This window comes from Saccopteryx leptura, chromosome 1, assembly GCF_036850995.1.
Source record: "Saccopteryx leptura isolate mSacLep1 chromosome 1, mSacLep1_pri_phased_curated, whole genome shotgun sequence".
NCBI lineage: Eukaryota > Metazoa > Chordata > Mammalia > Chiroptera > Emballonuridae > Saccopteryx > Saccopteryx leptura.
In genome coordinates, this window is record NC_089503.1 from 329,036,579 (window position 1) to 329,059,982 (window position 23,404).

General features: G+C 34.1%; 1 protein-coding gene across 2 annotated transcripts in view; it reads right to left on the reverse strand.

Moving 5' to 3' along the window:
• The window catches only part of FUT9 (fucosyltransferase 9), a 198,607-nt gene that overhangs the window by 82,911 nt on the left and 92,292 nt on the right, over positions 1-23,404 (reverse strand). For both annotated transcript variants that reach the window (XR_010748119.1, XM_066358856.1), the window contains exon 2: positions 19,552-19,640. The gene's annotated coding sequence lies outside the window, so the exon portion shown is untranslated. The remainder of the gene's footprint in view (positions 1-19,551; positions 19,641-23,404) is intronic.

The following is a 23,404-nucleotide window of genomic DNA, read 5'->3' on the forward strand; positions in this document are numbered from 1 at the left end:
ATTTTTATAATGTAATAAAGGAAAAAAAGAAAGTGTGTTAAACAATCAGTAAAGAATAAAAAAATTAAATAAGACTTCCTCTTTGCTAAGGTTATTATTTTTCCTTCATTTGAGATTTTAAATATCTCTTTCCTTCTCTACAAAGTTATTTTCCCCCAAGATATATTAATACCCCATTTTGCACATATTAAAAACTATTGCTGCCTTATTTTTTAATCAAGAGAGCACAAGACTAATTCAAAAGTGATAAGGATAGTACTTTATCATTAATAGATACACTAAGAATGGTGACATATGCAGAATATCTATCAGCAAGAGAAGCTGAAAGAGTAGTCCAGCAGTTCAACCAATGAGATGTATGGTCAGTAGTCGCCACCATCATGGCCATTAACATGCAGGTTCCATTGAATTTGGGCAGATAGTAAAGAACAAGTGGAGCCAGAAAATGGTGGGCAATCCTTTATTCAAGTCTCATACTGGCCGATGAGCAAACACACAGGGGAAAACACCTCCCTCTTCATTCAGAGCTCACAAAGCTACTGACACATTATCCGGTTCCACAACCAGGAGAATCTTCTTCAGCTTCTCCTAGAATCAAAGTCCTCACCAGTCCCAAAGCCCCTTACCTCTGGTTCCCCATCTGCCAACATGGCTTCTCACTCTGCAAAACTGGCTTCTTTCTCTTTCCTTGCCATCTTCGCTTCTTTCTCAGCACTCTGCATCCTCTCTGCTCTCACTCTGCAAAAATGGCTTCTCTCCTTCCTTCTCCTTTTTCTTCCATTTTAAAACTTTTCTGGCGGGGCCCTGGCCAGTTGGCTCAGCGGTAGAGCGTCAGCCTGGCGTGCGGGGGACCCGGGTTCGATTCCCGGCCAGGGCACATAGGAGAGGCGCCCATTAGCTTCTCCACCCCCCCCCTCCTTTCTCTCTGTCTCTCTCTTCCCCTCCCGCAGCCGAGGCTCCAGTGGAGCAAGGATGGCCCGGGCGCTGGGGATGGCTCCTTGGCCTCTGCCCCAGGCGCTAGAGTGGCTCTGGTCGCAGCAGAGCGATGCCCCGGAGGGGCAGAGCATCGCCCCTGGTGGGCGTGCCGGGTGGATCTCGGTCGGGCGCATGCGGGAGTCTGTCTGACTGTCTCTCCCTGTTTCCAGCTTCAGAAAAATACAAAAAAAAAAAAAAAAACTTTTCTGGCAGAAAATCTTTCCTCCAGCAAACATTAGCAAGGCAATAGCCCTTCCCAAGCAGGAAGGTCATTTGCAATTTCACAGACAACATACCTGGCGCTGTCCAGCACCATTTTGTAACAATAAAAGTGAGCAAACTCAAGAAACACAAATTTTACAAACTGATTTGCCCAACAAGCCGTCACAAAGTGACAAATTTCTTGTTCTTTTAGTTGTCCCTGGGATGTTCTACAGGTGTCCTTAGATTACAACTCCAGGTAGCCTTTTATAGATAACATTTTTTTAAAAATTAAAATTTCAAGATAGTTTTACATTTACAAAAATGTTGCAAATATGGTACAGAATACTCCAAAATACAGGTTTCTCTATTGTTAACATCTTCTTTTACTACGGCTTATTTGTGACACCCACTGAACCAATACTGATGCATTATTATTCACTAAATTTTGTACTTTTTAAGATTTCCATAGTTTTTATCTAATGCACTTTTTCTGTTCAAAGATCCCATCCAAGGTACCACATTACATTTAGTTACACGTCTCTTTAGGCAATTCTTTGCTGTGATAATTTCCTCAGACTTTCATTACTTTGAGGAGTAGTGGTCAAATATTTTGTAGGACATCCTTTAATTTGATATTATTTTTCTGATGAGACTGAGGTTATGGGGTGTGAGGAGGAAGACCAAAGAGGGGAAGTGCCATTCTTATCACATCATGCCAAAGATACACACTATCACCATGACTTACCACTGTTGATGTTACCTAGCTGAGGTAGTGCTTAACAGGTTTCAACACTTAAAGTTCCCTTTTTCTCCATCTAAATATTGTATTCTTTGGGAGGAAGTCACTACCTGCCTCTCACACTTAAGGATCTGGGAGTTATGCTCCCTCTGCTTGAGAATGGATTATCTACATGTTATTTAGAATTATTCTGGAAAGAACTTTCTTTTATCCTCTTGTTTATTTATTCAATCAGTTATTCATGTAAGTATGCCTTCATAGATATTCATTTAATATACCAGATTACATTGTGACACTAAAGTACTTATTGATAAAATTTTCCATTTTACTCTACTCAGAATTGGCCATTGGATGCTCCTTGAGTTAGCCTCTTTGTTCCCTTGGCCCCCAATATTATTTAAAACACCTCCTTGATTTGTAGCAAATGAGATTCTTCAGGCTCATCTTGTGTATTCCTTGCCCCAGCCTTGGAATCAGCCATTCCCCCAAAGAGCCCTGTTTCCTTTTATTATAGAATAATATTAGGATGTCTTTACATTTTGAATGAAACAGGCATTCATTGTATCTACAGCAATATACAAGAATCATGATTAATTTTTGTCAAGGAATACAATTGACCAAAAGACCTATGTCTCTTTACAAATGGTCTGTTTGACAACTACCATGAAATACATTTAAGATTGCTCTACTCTTTTAAATGAAGACATATGTGAAAGGAAGAATTTAGCATTTCAAAAAGGGAAAAATAAAATGACTTTAAGTCTTTGAGGAAAGGAGTCAGGTCTCATGGTTTCCCTCCCTTCAGTGCCTCACAATATGTCTCTAATCAATAACTTCTTCATAAATATTTGCTGATAATTGAGGATTATCATGAATCTAAATTTTGGTTTGATGGATATGAAAAACAAGAAAATGTAAATATCAAAATTTATAAACTCTCTCCTAACTTTCCATGTGCCCATACCCTATTCTATATTTTTTCAGTATGAAGTCTTTATGTTGTAATGAACGAGTCTGATTCATAAGTCATATTAAAAATCATATTAAGTTGATTATTATTTGTGAAATGTGAGAATCACTTTCGGTTTGAGAGTACCACCAAATTTTTTTTTCCATATTGCTTTAAAATACTCAAATGTCCCCGAGGTCTTACACACATGACTCTGCCACACTTAAGGAATTCTTTATTTTCTTGGAAATAAAATTTGCGCTCTTGCCCATCTATTTCTCCACCTCCCCTCTTGCTTTTCTCTCTCTCTTTCTCTCTGTCTCTCTCCTTCCTCCACCACAGCCATGGCTCGATTGGAGTGAGTTGGCTCTGGGTGCTGAGGATGGCTCCATGGCCTCCATCTGAGGCACTAAGAAGAGATTGGTTGCCGAACAACAGAGCAACATCCCAGATGGGCAAGAGAGCATCAGTCCCTTGTGAGCTTGCCAGGTAGATCCTGGTTGGAGTGCATGCGAGAGTCTGTCTCTCTGCCTCCTCTCCTCTCACTGAGTAAAAATAAATAAATAAATAAATAAATAAGAATGATGCTGGTTATACCCACTTTTAGATAAGAAGGTTCTAATGCATTTTGTTTCTTAGTAAAATTAAATCTATACTTTTGATTATATGTGTTAAGATTTACCAAAAGCATGCAGAGCCTCTAGTTTCTGTTCCATAGTTTTAAATACGAAGATATAACTTCTGATTCTTCATCAGATATTAAGTCAACATATCATGTTAAAAGTTAAAAGGTTAAATGATTCAACTCATTCAACTATTAGAAAGCCAAGTATAAAGGGTTTTTTAATTTACTCTTTAAAGATATTTTATTCTAAAATGATTTCTTCATGATCTAATGCAGCATATGGATGTAATTTTTAAATATGCTCAAATGGTTTTCCATCAATATATTTCTTAGGCAACTAGGAGATAAAAGAAATCATCGAGTATTAGAAAAAGTCAATCTATAAATAATTGGGTTTTTTGCATTTTTTTTGTCTTGTTAAGGGATCCTATTATCTTTATTTCAGAAAAGTCTTTTTTTTCTGGCAATGAGTAATTGGTTTCGGCTGTGTTAGATAGTGACTGTATCATTAAGATATGCTGCTTGAGGGAGTGACTTGAAATCAGAGATATGGCAGTATTGGTCTTGGGAAGAAAGTTCATTTCCTCCACCTCATTTCAAAAGTGCCTTTCCTTTCAACAACCAGTATACTCCAGAAGAGAAAAGCAGTTTTACATTTGCTGTGCGTATCTTTACACTGTATACTTAATGCCCATAATCTTATATTCCCAATGCTCATTATTATCTTTTTTAAAAAATGTTTTATTTATTCACTTTATAGAGTGGGGAGAGAGATAGAGAGAGAAAGAGAGAAGGGGGAGGGAGGAGCAAGAAGCATCAACTCGCACATGTGCTTTGACCAGGCAAACTCAGGGTTTCAAATCAACGACCTCAGCATTTCAGGTTGATGCTTTATTCACTGCGTCACCACAGGCCAGGCCATTATTATCTTTTCTGATGCTGAGCCATGGTTGGGATTAATTTGATTGGCTGCCAACTGGTCTCTGGCCTAAAGCGAGTTTAAATATTGTAAATATTGGCACTAAGGTGCAACCGGTGACATTTGCTTATTAACAATCGCCCTCCCCCCACCCCGGGTACAATAACTGGTACTAATTAACTTCAAATTCCAGTAGAATATTGTCTGAGGTCACAATATTTTTCAAAAGAATAGTAGGCAATAACTACAGAAATTTCTCTACTAGCACAAATATTCAGTGAACAAAATATTCCTCATGTATATGAATCATACATATGCTAACACTTGATTATACTATACACATCTCAGGCTGATAATTACCTTCATGTAATTATCATCCTGAGAAAACCATCAGCCAGAATACTAAGATAATCATAGTTTCTCTTTGACATTGTTCTGCCATTCATATTATTTCACATTAGGAAAGTCATTTGTTAAAGTGATTTTGCCAATAACTTGTTCTGTTTTCTTTCCAAACAACTTATTAGTTCTTAACTTTGCAACTGGTGTTATAAAATCCTCAGCAATTGTGTGACATATCTTTTTGGAAATGCCATTAATTTTGAATATGTCACGCAGCTATTCGACATGGTTCCATAAAAGACAATGCGCTAGAGACTAGGGACAAATGAATTTCAGTTCCGCTACAAAACAGAATTTAGATTAACCATCAAAATTAATTGAAGTTTTCTGGAAACAAATTAATCAATACTAATTAAAATTTGGGATGTACATAATACAGGATAAAGATAGTATAATGTAATGGCTACACACATGGGTTTTGCAATAATTTGTACCGGTTATAATTCTAACTTTTCTGTGGACTTTTGTCAAATTATATAACTGTATTAATCCTCAGTTGCCTATTTGGTTAAATAGAGTCAATGATGGTACCTGTCTTCCAGGGTTATTGTAATAATTATATGAAATAGCATACCATCTATTTTTTACAGTATATATAAAATACTTTTAACACTATGTTATTCACACTGTTGATACTCAATAATTGGTGCCTACATTTGGGAACTAGAGGAGAAATATGTGGAGAACGACACTAAGAGTTTTGTACAAGCATAAAAGTCTCTAAATATTAGATATAAGGTAAATGTTTATAAGTACGTAATTGTTAAAAGAAATTATGGTCCAAACAAAGAATAAAGTGCTACCCGGTTCTTCAAACAATACTGTAAAACACATTTAAGATGTAATAAAAAGACAAAATAAATGTACAGAACTCTATGTATGGCATGATCCATTAAAGAAATTATTGGTTTTATATATACACACAGAAAATCTTTTTAAAACTTATACACCAAATATTAACATTGTTCTTTTTATGTCTTGGTACTCACTATATTTTTATAATGAGCATATATTAATTTTATAATCAGAAAATATTTTATTTTAAAAGTGCATTTTTTCTCTTTGTTCAAATCTTTAGTTTTCACATTCAATTCTAGCCCTAAACTCCTGTGCCTAATATTTTTAAACTTGTGAATCTCATATTTTATAGGTTTCTGTATTTGGAAATTATGAAAAGGGATGTACTTAAACATATCTGAAATAACTTTAAAAATCACTCTTATGTAAGCCCTGGTTGGGTTGTTCTGTGGATAGAGCTTCATCCGGCATAGGAAGGTCACAGGTTTGATCCCTGATCAAGGCACATACTAGAAGCAATCCATGAGTGCACAACTAAGTGCAACAACAAGTTGATGTTACTCTCAATCTTTCCTCTCTCAAATCAATGAAAAAAAGTAAATCATTTCTATTTAGTTCAACTATTAAGTTTCTAGAGTAAAAAAACAAACAAAGTGAAACTATCATTATCTAACATTGGTTCATAGAGCCTTAAAAATATATATCTCTTCAAAGATCAAAAAATAAGATTTATTTATTTTTTTACTTGAGAAGCACACTAATTTTGCTAATAGGTTTTTAAAAAAATTTTAATTTATTAATTTTAATTCAGTGACATTGATAAATCAGGGTACATATGTTCAGAGAAAACATCTCCAGATTATTTTGACATTTGAGTATGTTGCATACCCCTCATCCAAAGTCAATTGTCTTCTGTCACCTTCTATCTGGTTTTCTTTGTGCCCCTCCCCTCCCCCGATACCCCCTCTCCTCTCCTCACCCCATTATCATCACATTCTTTTCCATGTCTCTGAGTCTCATTTTTATGTCCCATCTATGTATGAATTCATATAGTTCTTAGTTTTTTTTTATTTACTTATTTCATTCAGTATAATGTTATCAAGGTCCATCCATGTTATTGTAAATGCTAATAGTTTTTAACTGGTTATAAATTATATAGGCATACAAAATGAAGTAAAACATAATTTTAGGTCAGTCTAAAAATTAGTACTTTGTAATCCTGTAGAGTTGTAGAACTTATAGTTAACAGTTGTTGAAAATGTATTACATGTGAGGTATTAAGTTCAATCTATGAACTACACATAACTTAGTTCTATCAACTGCCTGAGGAGAAAGGAGACAGCAGGTAATTTTATCTTCATTTCATAGATAAGGATGTACAGCCTAGAGTGGTTAAATAACTTTATCCAGGGTCGCTCAACCAGCAAGTTGTAGAGCTGGAGTCTGAAACCCACTAGTCTGTATTTACCATTTATTAACTGAATTTTAAGGTATATTTGCATTTTCTAAAAAATGAACTTCTCACTCAGATATTTGCAATGACTTCATTAGTTTTCTTTTCTGAGTATTACTTAATTCTTGTACTCTCCTACTAGTTATTTAAGTAAAACATCACAGAAGCGAAGATAATATTTAAGGTGAAGCATTGGCTTCTGGGTATGAGTAAAGCTTCTTAAGAGTTCTACTAATAATGAACTATCAGAAGAGAAATTAAGAAAACAATCCCTTCACTATTGCAACAACAACAACAACAACAACAAAAAAGTATCTAGAAACAAATTTAACCAAAGAAATAAAAGACCAGTACTTGGAAAATTATAAGACATTGAAAAATTAAATTGAGGAAGATACATATAAGTGGTAGCATATACCATGTTGATAGATTGGAGAAATTAACATCATTAAATATCCATACCACCCAAAGCAATCTATAGATTCAATGCAATTCCTATTAAAATACCAATGAGATATTTCAGAGATCTAGAACAAATATTCTAAAAATGTATATGAAACAAAAAAGACCCTGCATAGCCTCAGCAATCTTGAAAAAAAAAAAAAGAACAAAGTAGTGGTATCACAATACCTTATATCAAAGTATACAACAAGGCCAATGGAATAAAATCAGCCCAGTACTGGCTGGCATAAGAACAGGCATACAGATCAGTGGAACAGAACAGAGAGCCCAGAAATAAATCCACACCTTTATCATCAATTAATATTTGACAAAGGAGACAAGAGCATACACAATGGAGTCAAGACAGTCTCTTCAGCAAATGGTGTTGGGAAAATTAGACCTAGACCACCAACTTATACCATACACAAAAATAAACTCAAAATGAATAAAGAACTTAAATGACAGTCACAAAACCATAAAAATCCTCAAAGAAAACATAGGCAGAAAAAACTCAGACATCTATTATAGTAATATTTTTGCCACTATATTTCCTTGGGTAAGGGAAACAAACAAAAAAAATAAACAAATGAGACTATATCAAGCTAAAATGGTTTTATACAACTAAAGAAACCATCAACAAAATAAAAATGGAAACTACTGAACGTGAAAACATTTTGCTAATGATATATTGGGGTTAATTTCCAAAACATATAAAGAACTTATACAACTCCACACCAGGAAGACAAATAATCCAATTAAAAATGGGCACAGAAGCTGAATAGACACTTCCCCAAAGAAGACATGAAGATGGCCAACAGACATATAAAAAAGGCTCAACATCACTAATTATCAGAGAAATGCAAATTAAAACCACCATGAGATATCACCTCAGACCTGCCAGAAGGGCAATCATCAATAAATCGAGAAAGAACAAGTGCTGTTGAGGGTGTGGAGAAAAGGGAACCCTAGTTCACTGTTGGTGGAAATGCTGGCTGGTGCAGTCACTGTGGAAAATAGTAGCTTTTGAGATTTCTCAAAAGTTAAAAATGAAATTGTCTTTTGACCCAGCTATTCCAGTTTGCCAATAACATGTATACATAACACATAGATGCAGACAACAGTGTGGGGATAGTCAGAGGGAAAAGTGGGTGGATGGTCAGTGGAGGTGGGCAAAGGGGGAGGAAGATTCGGATGAAAAGAAACTTTGTTTGGAGTAGTGGGCACATGATGTGGTGTGTAGATGATGTTTAATTGAGTTGTACACTTGAAACCTGTATGGTTTTGTCACCCCAATAAATTCAATAAAAAACAGAGTTCTCTTCTGTAGTGCATTTTTTTTTTTTGGATAGTGGCTTTTAAAATTTTAAACTATGACCTATAGTAAGAAACACACTTTATGTCATTTTCCAGCATATATACATACACACAAACATACAACACACACAAAACAGAACCATATTGTCCATAAATATGCAAAAATATTAATAAAAAAGTACACTGAACTAAACAGACTAATGTGCTTATTTTGTATTTTTGCCTAGCATTTTTAGAGTAAGAGACTTATGTAAATACTTCTTTTTCACTGTGATTATGTTTCATAAAGTTTTTAAGAGAGCTTATAGGAACTGATACATGCTTCTCTTGGCTTAACACAAATTCTGTTAAAGTATCTCAAAACACCTTATAAAGCATTCATCACATCAAAAAACAGTGCAAATCACCAAAAGCAGAATTTAAATAACCTGGTTGAGTAAGCATAAATGGCTAACAAAAAGTGTTGAAGAAGAGTGTTGACAAGCTCCCAAACTGTCCCCCACCTCTTCACTACCTGTCCAAGGACCATTTTCAGCTTTTTATTGTAGAGATATTAAGATATGCTTTCATATTACATATTTTCTACACTCTAATCAATCTTTCTCTATTACTTAGACCAGGGCTCTGCTGTGAAATGCACGCCTCTACATAATAACCAGACTGTAGCATCGCGACCAAAGCCGGGGGAAGACACACAGTCTATCTGGGACACAAGAACTAACATTTTTGGTCATTTTCAGAAGCAGTTTATAAATGCTTGTCAGGAAAAGAACAGAAGATACACAAGTTCTTACAATCTTTGTTTTTTGTTCAATTGCCTGAAATGGTGTTGAGTATAAAAAAAAAACAGCTTAATAAAGAGGCAAAAAATTCCTATTTCAAATAATTTATTACTTATTTGTGCAGAAACATATAACAAATTAATAGAAAAAAACTTTCATATTTGTTCCAACATTAAGTGATACAAATGTTAAGCGGAAATAACACAATATGTTGTAGGGAACTTGTGGATTTTTTAAGGGAGGAAAGGGAGAAATTCAATTAAGTGATAAAGGGCACCATTCACCTCTACTCTATTTCATGTTGAAACCTAGTCAATTCTATAACTTCTCTGAGGCTCATTCAGATAAGAAATGGAGACTATAATGCCCTCTTTTAGGACTGTGGCACTTGTAAAAATACTTCTTGTAATTTTCTGACATGTTTTAGGCAACAAGTAAATTTTAGGTCTATCCCCTTCCCTAATTCTTCTCTATAATATTGGAAAAATAACCATTTTCATTTACATGGGAATAGGTAAGCAATTTTCTGTGTGATAGGATGAAAGAGTAAGATGAACTCTTTTGGCTTCTGTCATGTCTGTAAAGTAATGGAAAACCTTTCCCCATTCTCCATTTCTTTGGAGGATTTGTGGGAGTAACTCTCACAGGACTCAGAGGGTGGAAGTGTGGAAGGTGGGACTCCCTGAAGCATCCTGAGCTCACTAACCAACCACAAGCCTCTTTGAAGGTCAAGAAGCGTGAGAGTAAGAAATAAGTTGTTTTTACGGAGTTGTCTCCTCAGAAATGAGAATTTGAAGCAAATGCCTGATTCTTCCTTTCAGATAAAAAGTTATGACTAAGCTCAACAGTGATCTGGATTAAAGGCATGTGTGTGTGAGTGTGTTTGGGGGAGGGTGACATCGCTACACTATGTCTGGCTAACTTTACTGGCTAATGCTCGAGGCCACAGGAGAAGCTGAACCTCAAGTAAAGGAAAGCAAAATCTGCCCTTAAAATGCCTTCAGGAGAGGAGAATTAACAGGAGCCTTTAAAGGGGGCAGGGTAGTGAGAGAACATAGTTCATGTAATGGCCAAAGATTATATTTTGTGAAAGAAACTGATTGAATGTAACTCTGACCATTTATTTGAACATGCACAGGGCTCTGAGGATAGGTTGGAGAGTCAGAGGACCTCAGATCTAGCTGGGCCCCTTTGGCTCAATACTTCATTTTTCTGAGCTGCAGTTCTCTGATAAATCTTAGGAATAATGAATAATATTTATTCCACATAAATATTAGGGATAATATTAACTCTCTGATAAGTAATTGCAAATACTGAGCTCATATACATTAAGTGCCAATGAAGTGTCTTGCATTTAGACAATGAAAAAAAATTTTTTAATCATCATTTTTAGAATATTTATAAGTACTTTTGTAACTATTATCACATTCTAGTTTGTTATCCTCACAATCAGATTAACATAGAGAAGAAATTACAACTGTTACCAAATAAGAAAAATTAGATAATTTGACTTGCCTAACATCCTGACAGACAATGACTTTGGCCTTTTGAAATTTGATCTCATGAGTCTTTTGCTTATGTAATTCTGAGGAAAAGTCAATGTGATAAATGTGATAATAAAAGTAAACACAAGTAAGAAGATACATTATTTAGGTATTTCCTTCAGCATAGAGATAGTGTGCTACGTGTTTCCCCATACATAATTTCATTACATTATCATAACCATCCAGTGTGCTTGACTTCACGTAATTAAAGTGAGACTCATTAGATCTTAAGTTACTCACATAAGATTATATCAGCTGGTAAATAAAAGAAATAGGAATCACTTGCTATTCTGCCTGCTCCTAGGATACAACCTCTTCTCCTGAGATTAGGCCCAAATGAAGCCTGATCCCGTTGCTGGCACAGCAACAGGTTGTAGAAGTGACTGAATGAAAGGCACAAGCAACTCCAACAACGAGTTAACCTAGACCTCTCTTACTGACGTATTTCTCAACATAAAGAAGGAGAAAGAAGAAAATGACACATCTTTTGGGAAGGTTAAGCAAAAGAAGAGGATAGTTAGTTTTGGATGATGAAAAACAGAAAGGATAGAAGTAGAAACAAGAGAAGCCACTATTTTATAAACTGAATGTCATTAAAAAAAGGGGCGTTCACAATTGTTGATTATAGAAGGAAACAGAATTTGGGGGCATGGGAACCAAAAAAGGATTTGTATCTCAGGGACAACTCCCCAGGAGGAGGTCGCAAACCATTCTAGAATGAAATATGAACAGGTAAAGACATGGTTTATATTAAAGAAGAGAGATATTAAAAAAAATTCAAAAGTCAAATCCAGAAACAAACAAACAAAAAAAGTCATTGGATACTCTAAGTAAGTATAAATTCAGAGAAAAACAGCTCTGTGGACTAAAACATTTAATGAAAAGATAACATTTACAATAATCATACCAAAATGTAAACTTTATGGTTTTTTGATAGTGATGTAAGAAATATGTTTTCTTTGACAACTTTGTTAACTTACATAAAACATACCTTTCCATCTGCGTGTCACTGCTCTTTTCATGGGGTACCAATTTTCCACATTTGTTTCACTGTTTGATTCTGATATACCATAGTATTTGTTAATCAGGACATTACATTAAAAGCAAACTTTTAGTTGTTTCCCAGTTTTTCTTTTTTAATTTTTTAAATTTATTCATATTAGAGAGAGAGAGAGAGAGAGAGAGAGAGAGAGAGACAGGAACCATGATCTGTTCCTCTATGTGCTCTGACTAAGGATTGAACCAGCAACTTTTGTCCCCTGGCCGACACTATTTTTAGTCTTTCTTATGAGACCTTTTCTTGGCATCTTCCATCATTTTCTCCAGGAAAAAGATTCTCATATGGTTGTTTTAAATATAGCTTGAGAATAAAATGTTCCTATACTTGTAGGAAATAAATGTGTTTTTTTTTCTCTATCTGTAGTAGTTACCAGACTAATTTTAAACCTGTTTTACTAATCAATGACAGTCTTTCTTTTGTGTGTGTGGTTTTTCTTTTCTTTTTTTTTTTTTACGGGGACAGAGAGAGAGTCAGAGAGAGAGATAGATAGGGACAAACAGACAGGAATGGAGAGAGATGAGAAGCATCAATCATCAGTTTTTCGTTGCGACACCTTAGTTGTTCATTGATTGCTCTCATATGTGCCTTGACCATAGGCCTTCAGCAGACCGAGTAACCCCTTGCTCAAGCCAGCGACCTTGGGTCCAAGCTGGTGAGCTTTTTGCTCAAACCAGATGAGCCTGTGCTCAAGCTGGCGACCTCGGGGTCTCGTACCTGGGTCCTTCTGCATCCCAGTCCGATGCTCTATCCACTGCACCACCGCCTGGTTAGGCTCAATGACAGTCTTAAAACTAATTTTACACATTTGCTCCTCTAATGGCAACGTACGCTGGTGAGCATGAATTTATTTATAAATTAACGATTAGCAACAATCCTAACTTCTAAAAGTCAATTAACCAATGGCACTCTCACCCTAGAAACCCTGAGCTGTTTGTTATACACTTTGCATCTAATCTTTTCGACAATTCTACAGTATGTCTTATTTTTATTTCCATTTTGCGTTTGATAAAAATAAGGGATAGAAAGTTTAAAACTGTTAGGATAACCACATACACTAGGACTAGTTCATTCTAAATATTGAAAGATTGACTTACACCAACATTCTACTTTATTTGCAAAAGAAAATGATCCAAAATAGAACAAAAAAACATTTGTTAAACATTTAAATTGAAGTATAGTTAATATATACAAAAATTCACAAATTCCCAAATATCCAAGATTAGAAAAAAGTTAAGTAAATTGTCATTGTAAGGATCCCTGTAAAATAATGAATACGTTAAAGTGTTTTTAATTGGGGATGAAGCCTATAATCAAAATAAAAAATTATAATTACATGATATAAATTATGTGTATATATGAATTAAAATAAAATAAAACATGGAGAAATGATTGTGAATGCCTAGGGTGGTTAGATTTCAAGTAAAAGACACTTTTAATGAGTTTTTTTTTTAACAGAAATGTTGCCTCAATGTTTGTGTAATAACAAAGTACCCTAAATATAACTATAATCTCTGTGTTTGATGTTCCTAGCCAACTATATCACATTCTATGGAAATAACAATGTCTCAAACATTTTATGAACTCTTGATTATTTAGTGCTCTGAAATCCTACCCTGGAGATTTTCAAATTCCAGTTGTGTCTTGTACCATAAATTTTTCCTTTCCTCTCGTTACTTTGACCTGGGTGTGGGAATCAACCTCTTCATTTCCCCTGGGCCTTTCACAGAAGGCATAGTTAGCAGGTATTTCTGAAGTTTTAGATGAAAATGTGTTACGTATCACAACATAGTATACAAGTTAATACTGAACACGACCCACACTTTTCTAAAACTTCCTTGGCTATCCAGCACATGCACAGCACCTTAAGATTTACTGGCAAGTTCCCCTGACTTTGTCATGTAAGACAGCTCTCCATCTTCTACCTCTATCCTGAGCATAATCAAGATTTGAAATTGTACATCTAAAAAACCAAGAGGACATATGCCAGACTTCTCCCTTTAGTATCATAGAGACTTATTTGAGATAGATTATGAAATTCCAAACATAAGAATGAAAATTGTTATATTTATTTTTTAATAAAAATAACATTAATTTAGAGTTACAATTTTTTTTTTTTTTGGTATTTTTCTTAAGTGAGAAGCAGGGAGGCAGAAAAACTCCCACATGCACCCAACCAAGATCCACTTGGCAAACCCACTAGGGGGCGATGCTCTGCCCATCTGGGGCATTGCTCCATTGCAACCAGAGTCATTTGAGCACCTGAGGCAGAGGCCATGAAGCCATCCTCAGCACCCAGGCCAACTTTGCTCCAGGGGAGCCTTGGCTGCAGGAGCGGAAGAGAGAGATAGAGAGAAAGGAGAGAGAGAAGGGTGGAGAAGCAGATGGGCGCTTCGCCTGTGTTCCCTGACAGAGAATCGAACCCGGGACATCCACACGCCAGGCCAACACTCTACCACTGAACAAACCAGCCAGGGCCTAGAGTTACAAAATTTAAATTAACATCCTAATGTATTTCGAGTACAGAAATATAAATTTAAAAAAGATTAGTTGAGACATAAAAAAAAAAAAGGGAAGGAAAGTTAATTTTTTAAATAAAAATATAAATTTAAAAGGAAAGAAAACCAAAACAGAGATAGTTAAAAAGTTCAAAAATATGTACAATAATCATTTACTTAATAAGGATAGCTAGAGATCCTATAGGACTAATATACATAATTTTAAATAAAATTTTAAGGTATATTTATTTGTTTCTTCTTATTCTAACTACTTGACACATAAATATTGACACTACAGTGTTTTTCCTACAGGAACTGGTTTCCTATAAAGTGTTTTCTTTCCCCTTTATAGTGTAACTACATGGAAATCAGAGTCTCTAAAAATAAATTTAACAACAACTTGAACATAAAAAATAGGGATATTCAAGATATATTTATTTACTTATTCTTTCCCTAGAGTATATAATTTGAAGCATAAACTTAGAGTTGCTTATATCTGCATATTAAAAATAAATATATATTGTTAAAGGAGTAAAAAGAGAAAAGAATCTAAAGTAGTCATCATTATAGATATAGTCTTCCATTAGCATTGATTTTGACTCTACTCTCAAAGTAACGAAAAACTGACATTTATTAGGTTACCAAAACAAAGTTCTCCAAAAATGATAAAAATGTTGTATTTATGACTTTCTCCTAAATTATTCTAATTCTATGGGATTCTCTATCACCAATTGTATTTCCCAATTTCTTTTTTAAAAACTTATTTGTAAAGGACTGAAGAGCACCCTATGGATTTTGAACCATCTTTGCAAGCAGAAGTGGTTGACAAGCGAACGGGCTGGACTCGAAGAACTGCTGAGTTAAAGCCAGTTCTCATCCACAATTACTTTAAACTAGTGTTCCATATTTGGATAAAATATTATTGATTGTATAAAAATTATCAGGGAGCAATAATGGAAGAACAAGTTACCTGTCTTTGCATTCATCCACCATCTTCCATCTACTCGTGCATACATCCATCTACCCATCTATATTCCACCTACATCTCTTGGGGAGGGAACAAGCTTTGAGATATCTAGAATTACTTTATATACATATACATATTATATATATATATATATATATATATATATATATATATATATATATAATTCCTGAACTGAAAATGTGCACAATGTTATTTTATTTAGAAATTCAATACTGTAAGTATTTTTAGTACCTATCATGTACTGAAGTTTAATAAAAAAGAGCTACATCTTGCCCTGGCCAGTTGACTCAGCAGTAGAGTGTGGGCCTGATGTGTGAAAGTCCTGGGTTCTATTCTTGGCCAGAGCACAATGGAGAAGTGACCATCTCCTTCTCCACCCTTCCCCCCTCTCCTTCCTCTCTGTCTCTCTCTTCCCCTCCTGCAGCCAAGGCTCCATTGGAGCAAAGTTTGCCTGGGCACTGAGGATGGCTCTGTGGCCTCTGCCTCAGGCTCTAGAATGGCTCCAGTTGCAACAGAGCAATGGCCCAGATGGGCAGAGCATTATCCCCTCATAGGCATGCCGGGTGGATCCCAATTGGGTGAATGTGGAAATCTGTCTCTCTGTCTCCCTGTTTCTCACTTCAGAAAAATACAAAAAAGTAAATAAATAGATAAAATAAAAAAGAGAGAGACACATCTTATAAAAAGGAACTCTTCTAAATAAACTTATGATAAATAAACAACAAAAACCAAAAGCAAAGTAGGTTTTAATTATGGTAGAAAGGGTTTTTATTAGAAACAATAGTGAAAACTCTAAACATTCAAATATAGCAGACAGGTAGATTTGGAGGTCTTCTTATCAATGCATCTTTATTCATTACAACAGATATAAAATAATATTTAAACATGGAATTGACCAGACTGATCTTGCAATTGTCCCCTCCTATACTATTATTTCAAGGTATACAACTTGTTTTTCTATTGGTGTGTCTTTGTTTTTTTATCACCTTCTCATATAAGAAGGTTTTCAAATAGCCTATTAAAGTATTTTCAAATACCTAATAAGTTCCCCTACCAGTTGACATTGTGATTGGAAAGCAATAAAGAGGTTTGATTTAATGATAAGTGAGAATATTCTATGAATTTTGTCCATACTAAAAGTATCTCTAGATTATGAGATCACTCTAATTTAGAGAAATTGAAGCAGATAAGGGTAGTAATGCAAGTACTGAAGGAAAAAAAAGTCACAATGTTTAAGCGTAGGTATGCTCTACTTTGTAAAACAAATCTATTTCTTCTGAAATACCAATATATAAATCTAATGAAATGGCACCAGGAAAGATTGTTGAGAAAAGATATGATAAATACTTTTGTGAGACAAATAGGCATTCTATAATTTAAAAAAAATCATTTCTCAGTTGTTATATTTTGTGATTTTGTGGAGGAGTTCTTATACAGTAGGTTTCCTTAGAGTGAAAACATATCTGTGTCTCAAATGTCATAATTGATTAGCAACAGTGATTTCTAATCTAGTAGCCTTGATTAGATTTTGAAGTTCAACAAAATTAATATTTAAGACATTTCAGAAAACAGAAAATTTTGGCTTTAAATGTGAATAATAGTTTTTAAACAATGATATGCAACTCGCTACAATTTTATTTAAATTAAGGGAAAAGAGCTTGCACACCTGTGGAAGTTAAGAAAAACAAGAACATATTCTACGAAGTAAGAATATTTCCATATAATGTGGACTTCATGATGTGGCACAAAAGTCAAGGGATTAAGGGAAGTCAGGTGTGTTTTTTATAGGTGCTCAACCTTTACAAGCTTCCTGCTTCCTTGCCACTTAAGAGATTCCCCCCCCCCCCCTTTTTTATAAATAAAGACTGGTATGTGAATTTCCTACTTGACCGGCTCAGTGTAAGTTTGAAATGTCATAATATGTATTAAAAGATTTTATGTTTTCCTCAATATTAGAGTAAGGATCTGAGTTTTAGGGGAGAATATCACACAAGTGAGGTGTCCTCACATCATACCAGGGTACCTGGGGTCAACATGACTTATTTTGGAGATGTTAACTTTAGTCGCCAATGAAGGTAGTGCTTCTTATTTCTATGCTTGCTGAGTCACAAAGTCCAGCCCATTCTCAAGAGGTCAGACAGAGTTTAAGATTCACGCCCTGGGAAGTGAGTAAGTTGTGTTTACATACATTACTTAGAATTTTTCTGGAAGGAAAATTTTCCCTTGTCTGTCATTTATCTATTCAATCATTTACTTTCATTGACATTTATTTTATTTATTAGGTTGTAATATAATAAGATTAGTATTTTGTTGCTTAAAGCATTTCAGCTTTGGTCATGTGGAATTCTTTCTGGTTGGCTCCTGTGTCCTTTTGACATGCCCCAATAATTTATTTTTGTCACTATTTCATTTTCTGGCACTGCAAGATGCTTTAGGCTCATCTTGTATTTTTCTGACCCTAGATCTAGAATCAGCCATTCTTCCTGAGGGCCCTGATTCTTTTTTTATTAGAAAATAGTTAGAGAAAATAAATCTGAGCATAAGTTGTATTCACTGCTACAGTGGGAGTACTACTTCTAGGACCTTTCAGGAGGTAAAGCTACTATATATTATGCCTATATACCCACCTATGCACACATACCTATCTTTATTTTGTATCTATCCGCATGTATACTAAAATAAAAATGACTTTATATTGATGTCTTCATCTCTAAAATAGCACTATGAGGTTAATTTTAGTTACTTCATTTTGCTTATTTGTAACTTCCGTTATTAACAATTTATTCATTTATGTATTTCAGTCGGCATTCATTCAGTGTTCTAAAATGGCATGCTAATGACTTATCTATCCGCCAGGACTCCAACCCCCACAGCATAAATAGGCACACCTCATTCTCTTCCCTTGTGAAGAAGGACCAAGGCTCACTAAATTTCAGGTCTCTTGTGATATATTTTTTATCCTCAGGCAGGGTCTCTAGCAAGAAAAGGGCTAAGAAAATGGAGAGTAATGCTTAAGATGGGCATTGTATGTCTGGTAGAATCAAGTGTTGTTCAGGAATAGCAACTTCTGATGCCCTAAATGTGTCCTATATTTTGGAAACACCCCTGTCTAATAAGGGCTCCAGTCCTGGTTCACTTTGAAGAGAAAGAGATTGAGCTGTCTCCTTTCCTTCCCATTGCTATGAATTAGTTCTTAGTACTTGGTACTGCTTAACTCAAAAACAAAGCATAGTATTCCAGACTTTCACTTATCTATTTACTTTTAAGCAATGTGAAATTAATAGAAGTTTTTATTACTGAATGAAGAACACTTGTTCTTTTTATTTAGTTTGTGAAATAAATTGTGTATGTGTGTATACATATATATACATACACATTCATATATATATGAATAATTTAGTGTTATAGATATTATCTTGCCAGAACTAAACAATTTTTCAAAAAGATAATATAAGAAAAAGTATCTTGACCTTGAAATAGTAAACATTATAGTTTAAGAGATTTCAATAAATTTTAATACTTTAGCATAAAAATCTGTATGTCTAATATATATAGTTCGCAATTTCTAAAAAACTAAATAATATAAAAATCTTAAGGATACTGAGCATAATATTTATTAAAAATATAACATAATGAATATATTATTCTACCACAATAAACAATTACATTAAACTTTAACTTTGATACAATGTTAAACCTAAATTTGCAGATCATTTCTTTAAATAACTTTCTAAAACTATTCTACAGTTTAGGTAAGTTGTAGCTTATATTTTTATGAAACAATCTAAGTTATATATAAGTTCTAACTGAATACATTTCTCTCATAATCAAGCTAGCTTGAGAATGTAAATGTATATACTTACAATATAGAGAACATATCATGGGAAGCACATAGACAGTTGTTAAGCTATTCCACTGTATTATAAAATTCTTGAATTAGTACATTCTTAACCTGTTGGGAAAGAGACAAAAATTACATTAGTTAAATGTGTTGGGTGTACTATACAAGTAACTAATTAACCAAAGAAAACTAAAAGAAATTACTCATTTTACAACCATAGATCTTCCTATATGTTTATTGTGTCCTTTATTTATATTAATTTATAATTTCTTTTAATTTTTAAGAAAATGGTATTGACTTACTTAATAAATATCATTTAAAAGTTTGAATTATGTAATTGAAATTCTAAGGAAATCAGTATAAGAAATCATGTTAACTAAATATATTACATGGTTTCTCTTTTTTAGGTTTTCTACTTACAGAATAAGTTGAGTTCATAATACAAAAAAAACTCACAAAAATAAAATATAAAACAAAGAATTTATGAATCATCTGGATTTTTATAAGTATTTGAATGTTTAACAAAGTAAAGAGCAAATAATTAGATAATTGTTTAAACATCTTTAATTTTCATGTTAATGTATGTCAGTTGCTATGGTAATAAGAATGGTTGTGCTCCTCCCCTAGCCAAATTTGTATATTCCATCCTAATGCTATTTGGTTACCTAATAATGGTATTCAAAGGTAGGGGTTTTAGAAGAAGATAATTTAATTTTTCCCCTAATTTAGTAGTATTTTTCTTATTTTACCTTACATATTATATTTAAACACACTTAAAGATAATCAAAACATGGAGAATAGGTAAGGCAATTCTATCTTGTCTTTTAAAACAAATCCAACCTAATCTTTTCTCAAAGGTAAGTATAACAGGTGAAAAACATGTCCATATTTTGTATTAACTGTTGAATGTTTTTTTGATGTGTCTAATTGTCATTTAATCATCACAGGTAGCAGTACTGAAAGGTGTGTTTTATTATCCCCATTTTATAGGTTTCTGATCTAGAATTATCACTAGGGAGGTAAAATCAATTCAGCTTTAACTTCAAGTGTCTACTCAGAAAAATCTTCATTTGCAGCATAACCTTTTAGGCACTGTTTTTATTATGTAATCTTGCCTGAATATTTACTTTTAATACTATTTGAGCTACCAATTTAAAAAAATTAGTTTTATATGGTAAAGTATCTCTGTTAAAACAGTACATATCTTGTGCTTGAAATTCTTAAATGAGCAAAACTACAAACACAATTATTGCACATTAACATATATAATGTATTGGTTGTATACCTTGATGTAAAGATTAAAATATTTAATATTACTAAAAATAGAAAAGGGACATGCACATCCATCTCAACTAGGTAGAGACTATTATATTTGAGGATCTGTTAATTTTTTAACAATAATACTCTGCTTCAGCATCAAATGCCATTCTTGCTCTGTTTTTACCATACAACATTTGATTTAATGCTTTCAAAATGTTCTGGGGGTTTTTTTGCTGGCAAGTCAGAAAATCAAGCATTTACAGTTCTATCTAGAATGAGAGCAAATAATTAGGGACAGCAAGGGGCCTGAGTCCTGTTATCTATTTGGCAACTCAGATGTGTGTGTGTGTGTGTGTGTGTGTGTACGCATGCACACATGTTTGTGCATTTTCTAAATCATGGCTATGATTTAATGGCTCTGCATGCAGAATAAATAACACTTAAGTTATGGAGTTATTCTTATATTGCTATTACCTTTTTTAAAGACTTTATTCATTTTAGAGAGGAAAGAGAGAAAAAGAGGGAGGAAGGAGCAGGAAGCATCAATTCCCATATGTGCCTTGACCAGGCAAACCCAAGGTTTCAAACCACTGACCTCAGTGTTTCAGGTCAATGCTTTATCCACTGCACCATCACAGGTCAGGCACTGCTATTACTTTTTAATAAAGCTTTATCTGACTATGGTTATCTCTCTCTTGCTTTTTGTATTATAGGTAGGAAAAAATTGTTTTATTTCATTCAGTGCATTTGTATCTAACTCTGCCAAACGATGATAATACACTTTTCTCTCCTGACTTCCTATATATTGTCCCTTTCTAGAGCAGTCAAGGCATCTGCCTGACAAGTGGCAGAGACCAGCCAAGGCACTCTGTTTCTGTCACCCATTTGATAGATAGTTTAAAGTCAGTGAGTCATGAGAAATCAAGATTTCTAAACTTCTTTAGTCCCCTCTCACATATAAAGTCTAGACTTGGTGGATTAGTCTATAATTTGAATGTTTGGCCAAGATCCCAAGGCTTAGTAATGTAAGCATAAAACACTAAGATGATTCAGTAACTGATTTTACTTTTCAGCTTGATGTTATTCAGAGAGCACAAATGACTAAGTTTTCATATAAAAAAGTTTCAAATCATGCAGAAGGCAAGAAGAAGGGAGCCTTCATTGTGTACTCTTCGGAGATATAACAGGTGTGGAGAGAAAGAAGACCACATTGGCAGAGGAACGTGGCTTCTACAGCTCTGGTTTTCTCCTCTCAGCTTCTTGAGGTCAAATGTCTGGTGGGAGGAACTTCAGAAATTCCTAATTAAGTTGAAGGAATTCTCAAGGTTTTGCTTATTAATATCTCAGGGTAATAGATTAAACTTTTAAAGGATCACTTCAAATGTTTGTGGATATTAGAGAAGGAAGCCTGGAAGTGGTAGCCAGTCCAAAAACTATTGCAACAGTTGAGTTGGGAGATGATGATGGGTGTTAATTTGGGGCAATGAGAATGGCCAGAAATGTTTGAATTTCTTATATATTTGAATAAAGTATAGAATTTATATCTATTCATTTCACAAAGGAAAGCATTTTTGAGACATCATGTGGAATACTATATATTTTTCTTTAGCAAAAAAATCCATTTGAAAAATATAAATTACAAAGTTATTTATATCAAATACTTCAGTTGATTTGGGTAAAATTCAGCGAAGAGGAAAACTGTGAAAACACATTTATATTTTGTAATTGGTTTTAATTATTGTTGAACCAATTGATTAAATATAGTGTAATTGATTACAAAATACTAAATGTTATTTATAAATAAAAGAATAGGGAAATAGAAAGATGGAGATTTATTTACCAAGAAGAAAACTTTATGAGTCTGAATAATGTTGTAAGAAATATTTCAGATATATTAAAAGTTGAATCCCATTAATAAAAATAAGTTCCTTAATTCAGTTCACCAGATGTGATTAAAGAACATTGAATTTTGAAACAATGAAATGAAATGAAAACAATTACTCTGTGCAGTTTACAGCAATAAAGGAGATTTGCTGCCAGAAGAGGTCACTGAACCAATTCCTGTGGCTGTACTTTAACCAGAATTTTATGACTTCAGAATTACTAAAGTGGGCCCTTAAGCCTTCTCTAATTCAACATACATTTCCCTAAATGTGTTCTACATAACAGCTGCTAGGTTGTATGGCTTAAAAAGGTGACCAAAACATTCTCCTGCCCTTGAAAAGTTCATAGTCCAAAGGAAAAAGAGAAGAAAGAGAAATAAAGAAATTGGTACAAAATTTCTTGTCAAGGGCAACAGACATAGTAGTATTCAATTTTACGTAGCTGACGCTTAATAGAAAATACATAGATTGTGTAAAGAGAATGTTGAATTAAGCTAAGCAGTGCGGTGTGAGCAATGATAAAGGAGGACAGAAATAAAATAGTTTGGGAGTAAAAGCTAATTTGGTTTAGTGGAGCAGAGAGATGCTCAGTGTGACTCAGCCTGGGCAGGAAGCAGCAGAGGAAAGAAGGGCTGGCCATGGGAGGGCCCTTCGCTCATGAGAAAGCCGGAACATCATTAACGCTGATAATACTACCACCTGGTAATAAGAGTGCTCACTATATACCAGCCA